Below are 21,267 nucleotides of genomic sequence, written 5' to 3' on the forward strand. Positions count from 1 at the left end.
GACTCGGTACGCCTGATGTCCGAGCCCATCCGCCCAGCCCTTTCTTCTGCCAGTAAGGGAAGCAAACCTTGGAGTCAGTGCCGGGTCGGTAGCACACCTTGCCTGGCCTTTGCCTTGTAAGGAGGACGCTGTTTCACTTTGCGTCCACTTTCCTTGTTTTTTTGTTTGTTTGTTTTTGTTTTTGTTTTTTTCCTTCTTAGGGCAGAAGGGATACAAGCTTGGCAGGTGCCTGGGGATGTGTGGGACTCGGGCGGGGATCGCAGGAGCCATTGCCTGCCACTGTTTGCAGAGAGGGGGTGGGGGAGGGGGAGGAGGGACTGGGGTTCGTGTGGGTGCAGGCTGGGTGGTGGCAGTGTTTTGCTTGGCTGAGGTCGGTTGGGGTCCAGTGCCCTTGCTGGGATAACCCTGTTCACTTCTTCCAAGAATACCCAGTGTCGCCAAGGCCTGCAGAAGGGGGCCTGGGCATGTGGTCCTAGGTAGGCTCTGCTTTACCCCAAACCTCTTGGGGCTCTCAGGGCCCCTGGAATGGACGCCTTCTTCTCCCGTTTGGACTTGCAGGGGCCGATGCCATTCGCGAAAAAGCCGTCTCCCTCCCAGCGCCCTGCTGGCATGTCAGGTCTTAGCCAGGCACCTCTCTGGTCACATTTGCTGTCCCTGGGACTTCCGTGGCTCCTCCTTTCGGCCTACCCGGGAGAACAGTGGGGACAGAGGTAGCCTCTGGCGATTAAGACCGGAGCAGTACCTGGAGGGCCCGGGTCCGATGGAGGCACGGGACACCTAAGTCGGTGACCTGTTACCTGGCACCTTCCCACGGGGCCTTGGGTAACTCCCTGTGCCCCGTCGGCCCCATGCCCGCTCACCAGGCTGCATCCCGGGTGCCCTGGCAGCCTAGCCTGTCCCCAGTGTTTCATGACAGCTCAGATCCCAGGAGGAGGGACCGGTGTGTTCGCCTCTGTTCCGCAGGCTGGCTCTCCACTGGGAGCTGGGAACCGACCCAGACCTTGGCCCAAAGGGTTCCCGAGAGGAGGACAGGGAGGCTGTGCCCCTCGGTTCCGGTCCCGGTCCCGGTCCCGGTCTGGGTCCCGGTCTGGGACCCGGTCCCACGCAGCCTGCTTCAGCCCTCCCAGACACCCCAGCCACTGCATTCTCGCTCTCCATCTCCGTGGCCGCCACTCTGGCATGTCCCCGACCGCCCGGATCTCCAGATCTGGCCGCCTAAGTCGCCATAGCCTGCAAGACCGCCCCCTGACAGCTTTGCCGGGCGCGGGAGCCGACATTACAAGTGCGCATGCGCCAACCCCTGTCAGCGACGGTTGCCTAGATGCGCGTTGCTTGGCTGGAACCCTCTGCCGCCGGGGCAGGCGCGTCCCTGTCTGGCTCTGGCCCGCTGTCCCCACGACGATGCCAGCCAGGGGATCGTCCGCGGTTCCTAGGAGCGGAGGAGGAGGGCCCAGCGGGTTGAAGAAGCCGCCATCGCAGCGTCCAGGAAGCAGCCCGGGATCCATGGACGGGTCAGCCCTCGCCGCCTCATGCCCGCCTGCTGGCTGTGTACGTGAGTGTCCCCGAGAGTCCAAAGTCGTAGTGCCCTGATCCAGAAGCGTGGACTGCCCGTGTACCCGTTTGCCCCTCTGTACTTAGGGGTCCTTCCTCCACGGCCACCGAGCCCCACAGTCTGAGGACCTGCTCGGGTGCCTGTGGCTTGTTAGGGAAAGAGACACAGACAGAGAGTGCGAGTGGGTGTATGTGTGTTGGCTGCTGGGAAGAACTCGTCTGCCCCGTGGGCCTCGGGGCCTCTTCAAGTCCCCTTTCCTGGTGGTGAGCCCCTCGGCGCAGTTCCGCTCGGACAGTGGGGCCGAAGTGCCCCTCGTTTGCTGCCGGATTTCTTCTTGGGGGTGGCATGGTCTGGTTCCGTCGTGGGGGAGGGCGCCACCTGAGACCTCCAAGTGTAGGAACCACCTCACGGACAGGAGGTCAGCCACCCTTGCCATCCAAAGAGGACGACATCCAAGCCGACGACCACCGCCACCTCACCGGGAACTCTGCCTGCGAGGGAGAGGAGTGCAGAGAAGACCAGGAAACAGACTCTACCACCCTTCGGCCTCCTGCCCTACCTACCGTCTCGCCTACCTTCTCTGACTGAGGCCGGATGGCGGAGAAGCAGGGACTACCGTGGGTTACCCTCTGTCCCTCCACAGGGGCATTTCTGGCTAGCTCAGCCATCCTAGGTAGCATCCCCTTGGCGGTTGGCAGCGCTTTCTCCTGCCTGGGGGCCAGCTTGTACCCCGACACCTTTCCCCCGCCTGTCTTCTCCTCCTCCATGGTTTCCTAGGGCCTGGACCTTTCTTCTTCTCGATGAACCTTATGCGCCAGAAAACTTTCCCTCTTCGTCAGGACAGCATTGTGGGGCATCCACTTCGTGAGGCTTTCCTTCTCCACAGTGGCTTCTTACTGACTCGGTAGGCCTCGCGTCCGTGCCCATCCGACCAGCCATTTCTTTTACCAGTAAGGGAAACAAACCTTGGTGTCAGTGCCGGGTCGATAGCACATCTTGCCGGGCCTGTGCCCTCTAAGGCAGACGCTTTTTCACTTTGCTTCCACTTCGCCTGTTTCTTTTTTTTTTTTTTTCTTTTGTTTTCTTTTGTTTTCTTAGTGTAGGGGGGATACAAGCTTGGCAGGTTCCTGGGGATGTGAGGGACTGGGGCGGGGATGGCAGGAGCCATTGCTTGCCACTTTTTGCAGTGAGGGGGTCGTGGAGGAGGAGGAGGGACTGCGGTTCGTGTGGGTGCAGGCTGGGTGGTGGCAGTGTTTTGCTTGGCTGAGGTTGGTTGGGGTCCAGTGCCCTTGCTGGGATAACCCTGTTCACTTCTTCCAAGAATACCCAGTGTCGCCAAGGCCTGCAGCAGGGGGCCTGGGCATGTGGTCCTAGGTAGGCTCTGCTTTACCCCAAACCTCTTGGGGCTCTCAGGGCCCCTGTAATGGATGCCTTCTTCTCCCGTTTGGACTTGCAGGGGCCGAAAAAGCCGTCTCCCTCCCAGCGCCCTGCTGGCATGTCAGGTCTTAGCCAGGCACCTCTCTGGTCACATTTGCTGTCCCTGGGACTTCCGTGGCTCGGCCTTTCCGCCTGCCCCGAAGAACAGTGGGGACAGGAGCAGCCTCTGGCGATTAAGACCAGAGCAGTACCTGGGGGGCCCCGGTCCGATGGAGGCACGGGACACCTAAGTCGGTGACCTGTTACCTGGCACCTTCCCACGGGGCCTTAGGTAACTCCCTGTGCCCCGTAGGCCCCATGCCCGCTCACCAGGCTGCATCGCGGGCGCCGTGGCAGCCTAGCGTGTCCCCAGTGTTTCATGGCAGCTCAGATTCCAGGAGGGGGGACCAGTATATTCGCCTCTGTTGAGCAAGCTCGCTCTCCACTGGGAGCTGGGAACCGACCCGGACCTCGGTCCAAAGGGTTCCCGAGAAGAGGCCGGGGAGGCTGGGCCCCTCGGTTCCAGTCCCAGTCCCAGTCCCAGTCTGGGTCCCGGTCTGGGACCCGGTGCAGCGCAGCCTGCTTCCGCTCTCCCAGACACTCCAGCCACTGCATTCTCGCTCTCCATCTCCGTGGCCGCCACTCTGGCATGTCCCCGACCGCCCGGGTCTCCAGATCTGGCCGCCAAAGTCGCCATAGCCTGCAAGGCCGCCGCCTGACAGCTTTGCCGGGCGCGGGAGCCGACATTACAACTGCGCATGCGCCAATCTCTGTCAGCGTCCGTTTCCTAGAGGCGGGTCCCTTAGGCGGGAACCCTCTGCCGCCAGGCCAGGCGCGTCCGTCTCTGGCTCTGGCCCGCTGTCTCCACCCCGATGCCAGCCAGGGCATCGTCCGAGATTGCTAGGAGCAGAGGAGGAGGGCCCAGAGGGCTGAAGAAGCGTTAATCGTAGCGTCCAAGAAGCAGCTCTGGATCCTTGGACAGGTCAGCCCTCGCCGCTTCACGCCCGCCTGCTGGCGGTGTACGTGAGGGTCCCCGAGAGTCCAAAGTCGTCGTGCCATGATCCGGAAGTGTGGACTGCCCGTGTGCCCGTTTGCCCCTCTGTACTTAAGGGAGCTTCCTCCCCAGCCGCCGAGCCCCACAGTCTGAGGACCTGCTCGGGTGCCTGTGGCTTGTTAGGGAAAGAGACACAGACAGAGAGTGCGTGTGTGTGTGTGTGTGTGTGTGTGTGTGTGTGTGTGTGTTGGCTGGTGGGAAGAACTCGTCTGCCCCGTGGGCCTGGGGCCGCTTGAAGTCCGCTTTCCTTGTGGTGAGCCCTTTGGAGCAGTTCCGCTCGGGCAGTGGGGCCGAAGTGCCCTTCGTTTGCCCCGTGGTTCCCGCTTGGGTGTGGCACGGTCTGGTTCGGTCGTGGGGGAGGGCACCACCTGAGACCTCCAAGTGTAGGAACCACCTCGCCGACAGGCGGTCAGCCACCCTTGCCATCCGAATAGGAAGACATCCAAGCTGAAGACCATCACCACCTCACTAGGAACTCGGCTTGCGAGGGAGAGGAGTGCAGAGAAGACCAGGAAACAGATTCTATCACCCTTCGGCCTCCTGCCCTACCCACCGTCACGCCTACCCTCTCTGACTGAGGCCGGATGGCGGAGAAGCAGGGACTACCGTGGGTTACACTCTGCTGTCGCTCCACAGGGGCATTTCTGGCTAGCTCAGCCATCCTAGGTAGCATCCCCTTGGCGGTTGGCAGCGCTTTCTCCTGCCTGGGTGCCAGCTTGTACCCCGACATCTTTCCCCCGCCTGTCTTCTCCTCCTCCATGGTTTCCTAGGGCCTGGACCTTTCTTCTTCTTGATGAACCTCATGCGCCAGAAAACTTTCTCTCTCCGTCAGGACAGCATTGTGGGGCATCCATTTCGTGCGGCTTTCCTTCTCCACAGTGGCTTCTTCCTGACTGGATTGGCCTCGTGTCCGTGCCCATCCGACCAGCCATTTCTTTTCCAGTAAGGAAAGCAAACCTTGGTGTCAGTGCCGGGTCGGTAGCACACCTTGCTTGGCCTTTGCCTTCAAAGGAAGACGCTTTTTCACTTTGCTTCCACTTCCCCTGTTTTTTTTTTTTTCTTTTGTTTTTTTTAGTGTAGGGGGGGTACAAGCTTGGCAGGTTCCTGGGGATGTGTGGGACTGGGGCGGGGATGGCAGGACCCATTGCCTGCCACTGTTTGCAGTGAGGGGGTCGGGGAGGAGGAGAAGGGACTGCGGTTGGTGTGAGTGCAGGCGGGGTGGTGGCATCGTTTTGCTTGGCTAAGGTTGGTGGGGGTCGAGTGCCCTTCCTGGGATAACCCTGTTCTCTTCTGGCAAGAATGCCCAGTGTCGCCCAGGCCTACAGAACGGGGCCTGTGCATGTGGTCCTAGGTAGGCTCCGCTTTCCCCGAAAACCCCTGGGGCTCTCAGGGCCCCTGGAAAGGACGCCTTCTGCTCGGGTTTGGTCTTGCAGTGGGCCGATCCCCTTCGCGAAAAAGCTCTCTCCCTCCCAGCGCCCTGCTGGCACGTCAGGTCTTAGCCAGGCACCTCTCTGGTCACATTTGCTGTCCCTGGGACTTGCGTTACTCCTCCTTCGGCCTACCCCCTAGAACAGTGGGGACAGGAGCAGCCTCTGGCGATTAAGACCGGAGCAGTATCTGAGTGGCCCGGGTCCGATGGAGGCACGGGACACCTAAGTCGGTGACCTCTTACCTGGTACCTTCCCACGGGGCCTTAGGTAACTCCCTGTGCCCCGTAGGCCCCATGCCCGCTCACCGGGCTGCATCCCGGGTGCCCTGGCAGCCTAGCCTGTCCCCAGTGTTTCATGACAGCTCAGATCCCAGGAGGAGGGACCGGTATGTTCGCCTCTGTTGCGTAGGCTGGCTCCCCAAGGGGAGCTGGGAACCGACCCAGACGTCTGCCCAAAGGGTTTCCGAGAAGAGGACAGGGAGGCTGTGCCTCTCGGTTCCGGTCCCGGTCCCGGTCCCGGTCGGGGTCTGGGTCCCGGTCTGGGACCCGTTCGCACGCAGCCTCCTTCCGCCCTCCCAGACACCCCAGCCACTGCATTCTTGCTCTCCATCTCCCTGGCCGCCGCTCTGGCATGTCCCCGGCCGCCCGGATCTCCAGATCTGGCCGCCAAAGTCGCCATAGCCTGCAAGACCGCCCCCTGACAGCTTTGCCGGGCGCGCAGCCCGACATTACAACTATGCATGCGCCAGTCCCTGTCAGCGACGGTTTCCTAGATGCGCGTTGCTTGGCTGGAACCCTCTGCCGCCGGGGCAGGCGCGTCCCTGTCTGGCTCTGGCCTGCCGACTCCACTACCATGCCAGCCAGGGGATCGTCCGCGGTTCCTAGGAGCGAAGGAGGAGGGCCCAGCGGGCTGAAGAAGCCGCCATCGCAGCGTCCAGGAAGCAGCCCGGGATCCATGGACGGGTCAGCCCTCGCCGCCTCATGCCCGCCTGCTGCCTGTGTACGTGAGTGTCCCCGAGAGTCCAAAGTCGTCGTGCCTGTGACCCGGAAGTGTGGACTGCCCGTGTACCCGTTTGCCCCTCTGTACTTAGGGGTCCTTCCTCCCCGGCCCCCGAGCCCCACAGTCTGAGGACCTGCTCGGGTGCTTGTTGCTTGTTAGGGAAAGAGACACAGAGAGAGTGCGTGTGTGTATATGTGTGCGTGTGTGTGTGTCTGTGTGTGTCTGTGTGTGTATGTGTGTTGCCTGGTGGGAAGAACTCGTCTGCCCCGTGGGCCTTGGGGCCGCTTGAAGTCACCTTTCCTGGTGGTGAGCCCCTCGGCGCACTTCCGCTCCGGCAGTGGGGCCGAAGTGCCCTTCCTTTGCCGTGGGATTCTTGCTTGGGGGTGTCATGGTCTGGTTCCGTCATGGGGGAGGGTGCCAGCTGAGACCACCAAGTGCAGGAACCACCTCGCCGACACGAGGTCAGCCACCCTTGCCATCCGAAGTGGACGGCATCCAAGCCAACGACGACCACCACCTCACCAGGAACTCCCCATCGGAGGGAGCGGTGTGCAGAGAAGACCAGGAAACTGATTCTACCAATCTTCGGCCTCCTGTCCTACCTATCGTCACGCCTACCTTCTCTGACTGAGGCTGGATGGCGGAGAAGCAGGGACTACTGTTAGTTACCCTGTCCCTCCACAGGGCCATTTCTGGCTAGCTCAGCCATCGTAGGTAGCATCCCCTTGGCGGTTGGCAGCGCTTTCTCCTGCCTGGGTGCCAGCTGGTAGACTGACACCTTTCCCCCGCCTGTCTTCTCCTCCTCCATGGTTTCCGAGGGCCTGGACCTTTCTTCTTCTCCATGAACCTTATGCGCCAGAAAACTTTCCCTCTCAGTCAGGACAACATTGTCGGGCATCCACTTCATGAGGCTTTCCTTGTCCACAGTGGCTTCTTACTGACTCGGTACGCCTGATGTCCGAACCCATCTGCCCAGCTCTTTCTTCTGCCAGTAAGGGAAGCAAACCTTGGTGTCAGTGCCGGGTCGGTAGCACACCTTGCCTGGCCTTTCCTTCTAAGCAAGACGCTGTTTCACTTTGCGTCCACTTTCCTGTTTTTTGTTGTTGTTGTTGTTTGTTTGTTTGTTTGTTTTTGTATATTTCTTTTCTTAGGGTAGGGGGGATAGAAGGTTGGCAGGTTCCTGGAGATGTTTCGGACTGGGGCAGGGATGGCCGGAGCCATTTCTTGCCACTGTTTGTAGTGAGGGGGTCGGGGAGGAGGAGGAGGGACTGCGGTTCGTGTGGGTGCAGGCTGGGTGGTGGCAGTGTTTTGCTTGGCTGAGGTTTGTTGGGGTTGAGTGCCCTTGCTGGGATAACCCTGTTCTCTTCTGGCAAGAATGCCCAGTGTCGCCCAGGCCTGCAGACGAGGGCCTGGGCATGTGGTCCTAGGTAGCCTCCGCGTTACCCGAAACCTCTTGGGGATCTCAGGGCCCCTGGAATGGACGCGTTCCGCTCGGGTTTGGGCTTGCAGGGTCCGATCCTGTTCGTGAAACAGCCCTCTCCCTCCCAGCGCCCTGCTGGCATGTCAGGTCTTAGCCAGGTACCTCTCTGGTCACATTTGCTGTCCCTGCGACTTGCGTGACTCGGCCTTTCCGCCTACCCCGAAGAAGAGTTGGGACAGGAGCAGCCTCTGGCGATTAAGACCGGAGTCGTACCGGGGAGGCCCCGGTCCGATGGAGGCACGGGACACCTAAGTCGTTTACCTCTTACCTGGCACCTTCCCACGGGGCCTTAGGTAACTCCCTGTGCCCCGTAGGCCCCATGCCCGCTCACCAGGCTGCATCGCGGGCGCCGTGGCAGCCTAGCCTGTTCCCAGTGCTTCAAAGCAGCTCACATCCCAGGAGGAGGGACCGGTATTTTCGCCTCTGTTCCGCAGGCTGGCTCTCCACTGGGAGCTGGGAACCCACCCAGACCTCGACCCAAAGGGTTTCCGAGAAGAGGCCGGGGAGGCTGTGCCCCTCGGTTCCGGTCCTGGTCCCGGTCCTGGTCTGGGTCCCGGTCTGGGACCCGTTCCCGTGCAGCCTCCTTCCGCCCTCCCAGACACCCCAGCCACTGCATTCTCGCTCTCCATCTCCGTGTCCACACCACTCTGGCATGTCCCCGACCGCCCTGATCTCCAGATCTGGCCGCCTAAGTCGCCATAGCCTGCAAGGCCGCCGCCTGAGAGCTTTGCCGGGCTCGGGGACCCACATTACAACTACGCATGCGCCAACCCCTGTCAGCGACCTTTGCCTAGAGGTGCGTCCCTTTGGTTGGAACCCTCTGCCGCCAGGCCAGGCGCGTCCGTGTCAGGCTCTGGCCTGCCGTCTCCACTACGATGGCAACCAGGGAATCGTCCGCGGTTCCTAGGAGCGGAGGAGGAGGGCCCAGCAGGCTGAAGAAGCCGCCATCGCAGCGTCCAGGAAGCAGTGCTGGATCCTTGGACAGGTCAGCCCTCGCCGCCTCACGCCCGCCTGCTGGCTATGTACGTGAGTGTCCCCGAGAGTCCAAAGTCGTCGTGCGGTGATCCGGAAGCGTGGGCTGCCCGTGTGCCCCTTTCCCCTCTGTACTTAGGGGTCCTTCCTCCCCAGCCGCCGAGCCCCACAGTATGAAGACCTGGTCGGGTGCCTGTGGCTTGTTAGGGAAAGAGACACAGACAGAGAGTGCGTGTGGGTGTATGTGTGTTGCCTGGTGGGAAGACCTCGTCTGCCCCGTGGGCCTCGGGGCCGCTTGAAGTCCCCTTTCCTGGTTGTGAGCCCCTCGGCGCAGTTCCGCTCGGGCAGTGGGGCCGAAGTGCCCTTCGTTTGCCGCGGGATTCCTGCTTCCAGGTGGCATGGTGTGGTTCCTTCGTGTGGGAGGGCGCCACCTGAGACCTCCAAGTGTAGGCAGCACCTCGCCGACAGGAGGTCAGCCAATCTTGCCATCCGAAGAGGATGACATCCAAGCCGACGACGACCACCACCTCACCGGGAACTCTGCAAGGGAGGGAGAGGTGTGCAGAGAAGGCCAGGAAACAGATTCTACCACTCTTCGGCCTCCTGCCCTACCTACCGTCAGGCCTACCTTCTCTGACTGAGGCCGGATGGCGGAGAAGCAGGGACTACCGTGAGTTACCCTCTGTCCCTCCACAGGGGCATTTCTGGCTAGCTCAGCCATCCTAGGTAGCATCCCCTTGGCGGTTGGCAGCGCTTTCTCCTGCCTGGGTGCCAGCTTGTAGCCCGACACCTTTCCCCCGCCTGTCTTCTCCTCCTCCATGGTTTCCGAGGGCCTTGACCTTTCTTCTTCTCGATGAACCTTATGCGCCAGAAAACTTTCCCTCTCGGTCAGGACAGCATTGTGGTGCATCCACTTCATGAAGCTTTCCTCGTCCACAGTGGCTTCTTACTGACTCGGTACGCCTGATGTCCGAGCCCATCCGCCCAGCCCTTTCTTCTGCCAGTAAGGGAAGCAAACCTTGGAGTCAGTGCCGGGTCGGTAGCACACCTTGCCTGGCCTTTGCCTTGTAAGGAGGACGCTGTTTCACTTTGCGTCCACTTTCCTTGTTTTTTTGTTTGTTTGTTTTTGTTTTTGTTTTTTTCCTTCTTAGGGCAGAAGGGATACAAGCTTGGCAGGTGCCTGGGGATGTGTGGGACTCGGGCAGGGATCGCAGGAGCCATTGCCTGCCACTGTTTGCAGAGAGGGGGTCGGGGAGGGGGAGGAGGGACTGGGGTTCGTGTGGGTGCAGGCTGGGTGGTGGCAGTGTTTTGCTTGGCTGAGGTTGGTTGGGGTCCAGTGCCCTTGCTGGGATAACCCTGTTCACTTCTTCCAAGAATACCCAGTGTCGCCAAGGCCTGCAGAAGGGGGCCTGGGCATGTGGTCCTAGGTAGGCTCTGCTTTACCCCAAACCTCTTGGGGGTCTCAGGGCCCCTGGAATGGACGCCTTCTTCTCCCGTTTGGACTTGCAGGGGCCGATGCCATTCGCGAAAAAGCCGTCTCCCTCCCAGCGCCCTGCTGGCATGTCAGGTCTTAGCCAGGCACCTCTCTGGTCACATTTGCTGTCCCTGGGACTTCCGTGGCTCCTCCTTTCGGCCTACCCGGGAGAACAGTGGGGACAGAGGTAGCCTCTGGCGATTAAGACCGGAGCAGTACCTGGAGGGCCCGGGTCCGATGGAGGCACGGGACACCTAAGTCGGTGACCTGTTACCTGGCACCTTCCCACGGGGCCTTGGGTAACTCCCTGTGCCCCGTAGGCCCCATGCCCGCTCACCAGGCTGCATCCCGGGTGCCCTGGCAGCCTAGCCTGTCCCCAGTGTTTCATGACAGCTCAGATCCCAGGAGGAGGGACCGGTGTGTTCGCCTCTGTTCCGCAGGCTGGCTCTCCACTGGGAGCTGGGAACCGACCCAGACCTCGGCCCAAAGGGTTCCCGAGAGGAGGACAGGGAGGCTGTGCCCCTCGGTTCCGGTCCCGGTCCCGGTCCCGGTCTGGGTGCCGGTCTGCGACCCGGTCCCACGCAGCCTGCTTCAGCCCTCCCAGACACCCCAGCCACTGCATTCTCGCTCTCCATCTCCGTGGCCGCCACTCTGGCATGTCCCCGACCGCCCGGATCTCCAGATCTGGCCGCCTAAGTCGCCATAGCCTGCAAGACCGCCCCCTGACAGCTTTGCCGGGCGCGCGGCCCGCCATTACAACTACGCATGCGCCAACCCCTGTCAGCGACGGTTGCCTAGATGCACGTTGCGTGGCTGGAACCCTCTGCCGCCGGGGCAGGCGCGTCCCTCTCTGGCTCTGCCCCGCTGTCTCCACGACGATGCCAGCCAGGGGATCGTCCGCGGTTCCTAGGAGCGGAGGAGGAGGGCCCAGCGGGCTGAAGAAGCCGCCATCGCAGCGTCCAGGAAGCAGCCCGGGATCCATGGACGGGTCAGCCCTCGCCGCCTCATGCCCGCCTGCTGGCTGTGTACGTGAGTGTCCCCGAGAGTCCAAAGTCGTCGTGCCCTGATCCAGAAGCGTGGACTGCCCGTGTACCCGTTTGCCTCTCTGTACTTAGGGGTCCTTCCTCCACGGCCACCGAGCCCCACAGTCTGAGGACCTGCTCGGGTGCCTGTGGCTTGTTAGGGAAAGAGACACAGACAGAGAGTGCGAGTGGGTGTATGTGTGTTGCCTGGTGGGAAGACCTCGTCTGCCCCGTGGGCCTCGGGGCCTCTTCAAGTCCCCTTTCCTAGTGGTGAGCCCCTCTGCGCAGTTCCGCTCGGACAGTGGGGCCGAAGTGCCCTTCGTTTGCTGCCGGATTTCTTCTTGGGGGTGGCATGGTCTGGTTCCGTCGTGGGGGAGGGCGCCACCTGAGACCTCCAAGTGTAGGAACCACCTCACGGACAGGAGGTCAGCCACCCTTGCCATCCAAAGAGGACGACATCCAAGCCGACGACCACCGCCACCTCACCGGGAACTCTGCCTGCGAGGGAGAGGAGTGCAGAGAAGACCAGGAAACAGATTCTACCACCCTTCGGCCTCCTGCCCTACCTACCGTCTCGCCTACCTTCTCTGACTGAGGCCGGATGGCGGAGAAGCAGGGACTACCGTGGGTTACCCTCTGTCCCTCCACAGGGGCATTTCTGGCTAGCTCAGCCATCCTAGGTAGCATCCCCTTGGCGGTTGGCAGCGCTTTCTCCTGCCTGGGTGCCAGCTTGTACCCCGACACCTTTCCCCCGCCTGTCTTCTCCTCCTCCATGGTTTCCTAGGGCCTGGACCTTTCTTTTTCTCGATGAACCTTATGCGCCAGAAAACTTTCCCTCTTCGTCAGGACAGCATTGTGGGGCATCCACTTCGTGAGGCTTTCCTTCTCCACAGTGGCTTCTTACTGACTCGGTAGGCCTCGCGTCCGTGCCCATCCGACCAGCCATTTCTTTTGCCAGTAAGGGAAACAAACCTTGGTGTCAGTGCCGGGTCGATAGCACACCTTGCCGGGCCTGTGCCCTCTAAGGCAGACGCTTTTTCACTTTGCTTCCACTTCCCCTGTTTCTTTTTTTTTTTTTTTCTTTTGTTTTCTTTTGTTTTCTTAGTGTAGGGGGGATACAAGCTTGGCAGGTTCCTGGGGATGTGAGGGACTGGGGCGGGGATGGCAGGAGCCATTGCTTGCCACTTTTTGCAGTGAGGGGGTCGTGGAGGAGGAGGAGGGACTGCGGTTCGTGTGGGTGCAGGCTGGGTGGTGGCAGTGTTTTGCTTGGCTGAGGTTGGTTGGGGTCCAGTGCCCTTGCTGAGATAACCCTGTTCTCTTCTTGCAAGAATGCCTAGTGTCGCCAAGGCCTGCAGAAGGGGGCCTGGGCATGTGGTCCTAGGTAGGCTCTGCTTTACCCCAAACCTCTTGGGGCTCTCAGGGCCCCTGGAATGGACGCCTTCTTCTCCCGTTTGGACTTGCAGGGGCCGAAAAAGCCGTCTCCCTCCCAGCGCCCTGCTGGCATGTCAGGTCTTAGCCAGGCACCTCTCTGGTCACATTTGCTGTCCCTGGGACTTCCGTGGCTCGGCCTTTCCGCCTGCCCCGAAGAACAGTGGGGACAGGAGCAGCCTCTGGCGATTAAGACCAGAGCAGTACCTGGGGGGCCCCGGTCCGATGGAGGCACGGGACACCTAAGTCGGTGACCTGTTACCTGGCACCTTCCCACGGGGCCTTAGGTAACTCCCTGTGCCCCGTAGGCCCCATGCCCGCTCACCAGGCTGCATCGCGGGCGCCGTGGCAGCCTAGCGTGTCCCCAGTGTTTCATGGCAGCTCAGATTCCAGGAGGGGGGACCAGTATATTCGCCTCTGTTGAGCAAGCTCGCTCTCCACTGGGAGCTGGGAACCGACCCGGACCTCGGTCCAAAGGGTTCCCGAGAAGAGGCCGGGGAGGCTGGGCCCCTCGGTTCCAGTCCCAGTCCCAGTCCCAGTCTGGGTCCCGGTCTGGGACCCGGTGCAGCGCAGCCTGCTTCCGCTCTCCCAGACACTCCAGCCACTGCATCCTCGCTCTCCATCTCCGTGGCCGCCACTCTGGCATGTCCCCGACCGCCCGGATCTCCAGATCTGGCCGCCAAAGTCGCCATAGCCTGCAAGGCCGCCGCCTGACAGCTTTGCCGGGCGCGGGAGCCGACATTACAACTGCGCATGCGCCAATCTCTGTCAGCGTCCGTTTCCTAGAGGCGGGTCCCTTAGGCGGGAACCCTCTGCCGCCACGCCAGGCGCGTCTGTCTCTGGCTCTGGCCCGCTGTCTCCACCCCGATGCCAGCCAGGGGATCGTCCGAGATTGCTAGGAGCAGAGGAGGAGGGCCCAGAGGGCTGAAGAAGCGTTAATCGTAGCGTCCAAGAAGCAGCTCTGGATCCTTGGACAGGTCAGCCCTCGCCGCTTCACGCCCGCCTGCTGGCGGTGTACGTGAGGGTCCCCGAGAGTCCAAAGTCGTCGTGCCATGATCCGGAAGTGTGGACTGCCCGTGTGCCCGTTTGCCCCTCTGTACTTAAGGGAGCTTCCTCCCCAGCCGCCGAGCCCCACAGTCTGAGGACCTGCTCGGGTGCCTGTGGCTTGTTAGGGAAAGAGACACAGACAGAGAGTGCGTGTGTGTGTGTGTGTGTGTGTGTGCGTGTGTGTGTGTGTGTGTGTGTGTGCGTGTGTGTGTGTGTGTGTGTGCGTGTGTGTGTGTGTGTGTGTGTGTGTGTTGGCTGGTGGGAAGAACTCGTCTGCCCCGTGGGCCTGGGGCCGCTTGAAGTCCGCTTTCCTGGTGGTGAGCCCTTTGGAGCAGTTCCGCTCGGGCAGTGGGGCCGAAGTGCCCTTCGTTTGCCCCGTGGTTCCCGCTTGGGTGTGGCACGGTCTGGTTCGGTCGTGGGGGAGGGCACCACCTGAGACCTCCAAGTGTAGGAACCACCTCGCCGACAGGCGGTCAGCCACCCTTGCCATCCGAATAGGAAGACATCCAAGCTGAAGACCATCACCACCTCACTAGGAACTCGGCTTGCGAGGGAGAGGAGTGCAGAGAAGACCAGGAAACAGATTCTATCACCCTTCGGCCTCCTGCCCTACCCACCGTCACGCCTACCCTCTCTGACTGAGGCCGGATGGCGGAGAAGCAGGGACTACCGTGGGTTACACTCTGCTGTCGCTCCACAGGGGCATTTCTGGCTAGCTCAGCCATCCTAGGTAGCATCCCCTTGGCGGTTGGCAGCGCTTTCTCCTGCCTGGGTGCCAGCTTGTACCCCGACATCTTTCCCCCGCCTGTCTTCTCCTCCTCCATGGTTTCCTAGGGCCTGGACCTTTCTTCTTCTTGATGAACCTCATGCGCCAGAAAACTTTCTCTCTCCGTCAGGACAGCATTGTGGGGCATCCATTTCGTGCGGCTTTCCTTCTCCACAGTGGCTTCTTCCTGACTGGATTGGCCTCGTGTCCGTGCCCATCCGACCAGCCATTTCTTTTCCAGTAAGGAAAGCAAACCTTGGTGTCAGTGCCGGGTCGGTAGCACACCTTGCTTGGCCTTTGCCTTCAAAGGAAGACGCTTTTTCACTTTGCTTCCACTTCCCCTGTTTTTTCTTTTTTTTCTTTTGTTTTTTTTAGTGTAGGGGGGGTACAAGCTTGGCAGGTTCCTGGGGATGTGTGGGACTGGGGCGGGGATGGCAGGACCCATTGCCTGCCACTGTTTGCAGTGAGGGGGTCGGGGAGGAGGAGGAGGGACTGCGGTTCGTGTGAGTGCAGGCGGGGTGGTGGCATCGTTTTGCTTGGCTAAGGTTGGTGGGGGTCGAGTGCCCTTCCTGGGATAACCCTGTTCTCTTCTGGCAAGAATGCCCAGTGTCGCCCAGGCCTACAGAACGGGGCCTGTGCATGTGGTCCTAGGTAGGCTCCGCTTTCCCCGAAAACCCCTGGGGCTCTCAGGGCCCCTGGAAAGGACGCCTTCTGCTCGGGTTTGGTCTTGCAGTGGGCCGATCCCCTTCGCGAAAAAGCTCTCTCCCTCCCAGCGCCCTGCTGGCACGTCAGGTCTTAGCCAGGCACCTCTCTGGTCACATTTGCTGTCCCTGGGACTTGCGTTACTCCTCCTTCGGCCTACCCCCTAGAACAGTGGGGACAGGAGCAGCCTCTGGCGATTAAGACCGGAGCAGTATCTGAGTGGCCCGGGTCGGATGGAGGCACGGGACACCTAAGTCGGTGACCTCTTACCTGGTACCTTCCCACGGGGCCTTAGGTAACTCCCTGTGCCCCGTAGGCCCCATGCCCGCTCACCAGGCTGCATCCCGGGTGCCCTGGCAGCCTAGCCTGTCCCCAGTGTTTCATGACAGCTCAGATCCCAGGAGGAGGGACCGGTATGTTCGCCTCTGTTGCGTAGGCTGGCTCCCCAAGGGGAGCTGGGAACCGACCCAGACGTCTGCCCAAAGGGTTTCCGAGAAGAGGACAGGGAGGCTGTGCCTCTCGGTTCCGGTCCCGGTCCCGGTCCCGGTCGGGGTCTGGGTCCCGGTCTGGGACCCGTTCGCACGCAGCCTCCTTCCGCCCTCCCAGACACCCCAGCCACTGCATTCTTGCTCTCCATCTCCCTGGCCGCCGCTCTGGCATGTCCCCGGCCGCCCGGATCTCCAGATCTGGCCGCCAAAGTCGCCATAGCCTGCAAGACCGCCCCCTGACAGCTTTGCCGGGCGCGCAGCCCGACATTACAACTATGCATGCGCCAGTCCCTGTCAGCGACGGTTTCCTAGATGCGCGTTGCTTGGCTGGAACCCTCTGCCGCCGGGGCAGGCGCGTCCCTGTCTGGCTCTGGCCTGCCTCCACTACGATGCCAGCCAGGGGATCGTCCGCGGTTCCTAGGAGCGGAGGAGGAGGGCCCAGCGGGCTGAAGAAGCCGCCATCGCAGCGTCCAGGAAGCAGCCCGGGATCCATGGACGGGTCAGCCCTCGCCGCCTCAGGCCCGCCTGCTGGCTGTGTACGTGAGTGTCCCCGAGAGTCCAAAGTCGTAGTGCCCTGATCCAGAAGCGTGGACTGCCCGTGTACCCGTTTGCCCCTCTGTACTTAGGGGTCCTTCCTCCACGGCCACCGAGCCCCACAGTCTGAGGACCTGCTCGGGTGCCTGTGGCTTGTTAGGGAAAGAGACACAGACAGAGAGTGCGAGTGGGTGTATGTGTGTTGGCTGCTGGGAAGAACTCGTCTGCCCCGAGGGCCTCGGGGCCTCTTCAAGTCCCCTTTCCTGGTGGTGAGCCCCTCGGCGCAGTTCCGCTCGGACAGTGGGGCCGAAGTGCCCTTCGTTTGCTGCCGGATTTCTTCTTGGGGGTGGCATGGTCTGGTTCCGTCGTGGGGGAGGGCGCCACCTGAGACCTCCAAGTGTAGGAACCACCTCACGGACAGGAGGTCAGCCACCCTTGCCATCCAAAGAGGACGACATCCAAGCCGACGACCACCGCCACCTCACCGGGAACTCTGCCTGCGAGGGAGAGGAGTGCAGAGAAGACCAGGAAACAGATTCTACCACCCTTCGGCCTCCTGCCCTACCTACCGTCTCGCCTACCTTCTCTGACTGAGGCCGGATGGCGGAGAAGCAGGGACTACCGTGGGTTACCCTCTGTCCCTCCACAGGGGCATTTCTGGCTAGCTCAGCCATCCTAGGTAGCATCCCCTTGGCGGTTGGCAGCGCTTTCTCCTGCCTGGGTGCCAGCTTGTACCCCGACACCTTTCCCCCGCCTGTCTTCTCCTCCTCCATGGTTTCCTAGGGCCTGGACCTTTCTTTTTCTCGATGAACCTTATGCGCCAGAAAACTTTCCCTCTTCGTCAGGACAGCATTGTGGGGCATCCACTTCGTGAGGCTTTCCTTCTCCACAGTGGCTTCTTACTGACTCGGCAGGCCTCGCGTCCGTGCCCATCCGACCAGCCATTTCTTTTGCCAGTAAGGGAAACAAACCTTGGTGTCAGTGCCGGGTCGATAGCACACCTTGCCGGGCCTGTGCCCTCTAAGGCAGACGCTTTTTCACTTTGCTTCCACTTCCCCTGTTTTTTTTTTTTTTTTTTTTCTTTTGTTTTCTTTTGTTTTCTTAGTGTAGGGGGGATACAAGCTTGGCAGGTTCCTGGGGATGTGAGGGACTGGGGCGGGGATGGCAGGAGCCATTGCTTGCCACTTTTTGCAGTGAGGGGGTCGTGGAGGAGGAGGAGGGACTGCGGTTCGTGTGGGTGCAGGCTGGGTGGTGGCAGTGTTTTGCTTGGTTGAGGTTGGTTGGGGTCCAGTGCCCTTGCTGAGATAACCCTGTTCTCTTCTTGCAAGAATGCCTAGTGTCGCCAAGGCCTGCAGAAGGGGGCCTGGGCATGTGGTCCTAGGTAGGCTCTGCTTTACCCCAAACCTCTTGGGGCTCTCAGGGCCCCTGGAATGGACGCCTTCTTCTCCCGTTTGGACTTGCAGGGGCCGAAAAAGCCGTCTCCCTCCCAGCGCCCTGCTGGCATGTCAGGTCTTAGCCAGGCACCTCTCTGGTCACATTTGCTGTCCCTGGGACTTCCGTGGCTCGGCCTTTCCGCCTGCCCCGAAGAACAGTGGGGACAGGAGCAGCCTCTGGCGATTAAGACCAGAGCAGTACCTGGGGGGCCCCGGTCCGATGGAGGCACGGGACACCTAAGTCGGTGACCTGTTACCTGGCACCTTCCCACGGGGCCTTAGGTAACTCCCTGTGCCCCGTAGGCCCCATGCCCGCTCACCAGGCTGCATCGCGGGCGCCGTGGCAGCCTAGCGTGTCCCCAGTGTTTCATGGCAGCTCAGATTCCAGGAGGGGGGACCAGTATATTCGCCTCTGTTGAGCAAGCTCGCTCTCCACTGGGAGCTGGGAACCGACCCGGACCTCGGTCCAAAGGGTTCCCGAGAAGAGGCCGGGGAGGCTGGGCCCCTCGGTTCCAGTCCCAGTCCCAGTCCCAGTCTGGGTCCCGGTCTGGGACCCGGTGCAGCGCAGCCTGCTTCCGCTCTCCCAGACACTCCAGCCACTGCATCCTCGCTCTCCATCTCCGTGGCCGCCACTCTGGCATGTCCCCGACCGCCCGGATCTCCAGATCTGGCCGCCAAAGTCGCCATAGCCTGCAAGGCCGCCGCCTGACAGCTTTGCCGGGCGCGGGAGCCGACATTACAACTGCGCATGCGCCAATCTCTGTCAGCGTCCGTTTCCTAGAGGCGGGTCCCTTAGGCGGGAACCCTCTGCCGCCAGGCCAGGCGCGTCCGTCTCTGGCTCTGGCCCGCTGTCTCCACCCCGATGCCAGCCAGGGCATCGTCCGAGATTGCTAGGAGCAGAGGAGGAGGGCCCAGAGGGCTGAAGAAGCGTTAATCGTAGCGTCCAAGAAGCAGCTCTGGATCCTTGGACAGGTCAGCCCTCGCCGCTTCACGCCCGCCTGCTGGCGGTGTACGTGAGGGTCCCCGAGAGTCCAAAGTCGTCGTGCCATGATCCGGAAGTGTGGACTGCCCGTGTGCCCGTTTGCCCCTCTGTACTTAAGGGAGCTTCCTCCCCAGCCGCCGAGCCCCACAGTCTGAGGACCTGCTCGGGTGCCTGTGGCTTGTTAGGGAAAGAGACACAGACAGAGAGTGCGTGTGTGTGTGTGTGTGTGTGTGTGTGTGTTGGCTGGTGGGAAGAACTCGTCTGCCCCGTGGGCCTGGGGCCGCTTGAAGTCCGCTTTCCTGGTGGTGAGCCCTTTGGAGCAGTTCCACTCGGGCAGTGGGGCCGAAGTGCCCTTCGTTTGCCCCGTGGTTCCCGCTTGGGTGTGGCACGGTCTGGTTCGGTCGTGGGGGAGGGCACCACCTGAGACCTCCAAGTGTAGGAACCACCTCGCCGACAGGCGGTCAGCCACCCTTGCCATCCGAATAGGAAGACATCCAAGCTGAAGACCATCACCACCTCACTAGGAACTCGGCTTGCGAGGGAGAGGAGTGCAGAGAAGACCAGGAAACAGATTCTATCACCCTTCGGCCTCCTGCCCTACCCACCGTCACGCCTACCCTCTCTGACTGAGGCCGGATGGCGGAGAAGCAGGGACTACCGTGGGTTACACTCTGCTGTCGCTCCACAGGGGCATTTCTGGCTAGCTCAGCCATCCTAGGTAGCATCCCCTTGGCGGTTGGCAGCGCTTTCTCCTGCCTGGGTGCCAGCTTGTACCCCGACATCTTTCCCCCGCCTGTCTTCTCCTCCTCCATGGTTTCCTAGGGCCTGGACCTTTCTTCTTCTTGATGAACCTCATGCGCCAGAAAACTTTCTCTCTCCGTCAGGACAGCATTGTGGGGCATCCATTTCGTGCGGCTTTCCTTCTCCACAGTGGCTTCTTCCTGACTGGATTGGCCTCGTGTCCGTGCCCATCCGACCAGCCATTTCTTTTCCAGTAAGGAAAGCAAACCTTGGTGTCAGTGCCGGGTCGGTAGCACACCTTGCTTGGCCTTTGCCTTCAAAGGAAGACGCTTTTTCACTTTGCTTCCACTTCCCCTGTTTTTTCTTTTTTTTCTTTTGTTTTTTTTAGTGTAGGGGGGGTACAAGCTTGGCAGGTTCCTGGGGATGTGTGGGACTGGGGCGGGGATGGCAGGACCCATTGCCTGCCACTGTTTGCAGTGAGGGGGTCGGGGAGGAGGAGGAGGGACTGCGGTTCGTGTGAGTGCAGGCGGGGTGGTGGCATCGTTTTGCTTGGCTAAGGTTGGTGGGGGTCGAGTGCCCTTCCTGGGATAACCCTGTTCTCTTCTGGCAAGAATGCCCAGTGTCGCCCAGGCCTACAGAACGGGGCCTGTGCATGTGGTCCTAGGTAGGCTCCGCTTTCCCCGAAAACCCCTGGGGCTCTCAGGGCCCCTGGAAAGGACGCCTTCTGCTCGGGTTTGGTCTTGCAGTGGGCCGATCCCCTTCGCGAAAAAGCTCTCTCCCTCCCAGCGCCCTGCTGGCACGTCAGGTCTTAGCCAGGCACCTCTCTGGTCACATTTGCTGTCCCTGGGACTTGCGTTACTCCTCCTTCGGCCTACCCCCTAGAACAGTGGGGACAGGAGCAGCCTCTGGCGATTAAGACCGGAGCAGTATCTGAGTGGCCCGGGTCCGATGGAGGCACGGGACACCTAAGTCGGTGACCTCTTACCTGGTACCTTCCCACGGGGCCTTAGGTAACTCCCTGTGCCCCGTAGGCCCCATGCCCGCTCACCGGGCTGCATCCCGGGTGCCCTGGCAGCCTAGCCTGTCCCCAGTGTTTCATGACAGCTCAGATCCCAGGAGGAGGGACCGGTATGTTCGCCTCTGTTGCGTAGGCTGGCTCCCCAAGGGGAGCTGGGAACCGACCCAGACGTCTGCCCAAAGGGTTTCCGAGAAGAGGACAGGGAGGCTGTGCCTCTCGGTTCCGGTCCCGGTCCCGGTCCCGGTCGGGGTCTGGGTCCCGGTCTGGGACCCGTTCGCACGCAGCCTCCTTCCGCCCTCCCAGACACCCCAGCCACTGCATTCTTGCTCTCCATCTCCCTGGCCGCCGCTCTGGCATGTCCCCGGCCGCCCGGATCTCCAGATCTGGCCGCCAAAGTCGCCATAGCCTGCAAGACCGCCCCCTGACAGCTTTGCCGGGCGCGCAGCCCGACATTACAACTATGCATGCGCCAGTCCCTGTCAGCGACGGTTTCCTAGATGCGCATTGCTTGGCTGGAACCCTCTGCCGCCGGGGCAGGCGCGTCCCTGTCTGGCTCTGGCCTGCCGACTCCACTACGATGCCAGCCAGGGGATCGTCCGCGGTTCCTAGGAGCGGAGGAGGAGGGCCCAGCGGGCTGAAAAAGCCGCCATCGCAGCGTCCAGGAAGCAGCCCGGGATCCATGGACGGGTCAGCCCTCGCCGCCTCATGCCCGCCTGCTGGCTGTGTACG

This window comes from Lemur catta, chromosome 6, assembly GCF_020740605.2.
Source record: "Lemur catta isolate mLemCat1 chromosome 6, mLemCat1.pri, whole genome shotgun sequence".
Lineage (NCBI taxonomy): Eukaryota > Metazoa > Chordata > Mammalia > Primates > Lemuridae > Lemur > Lemur catta.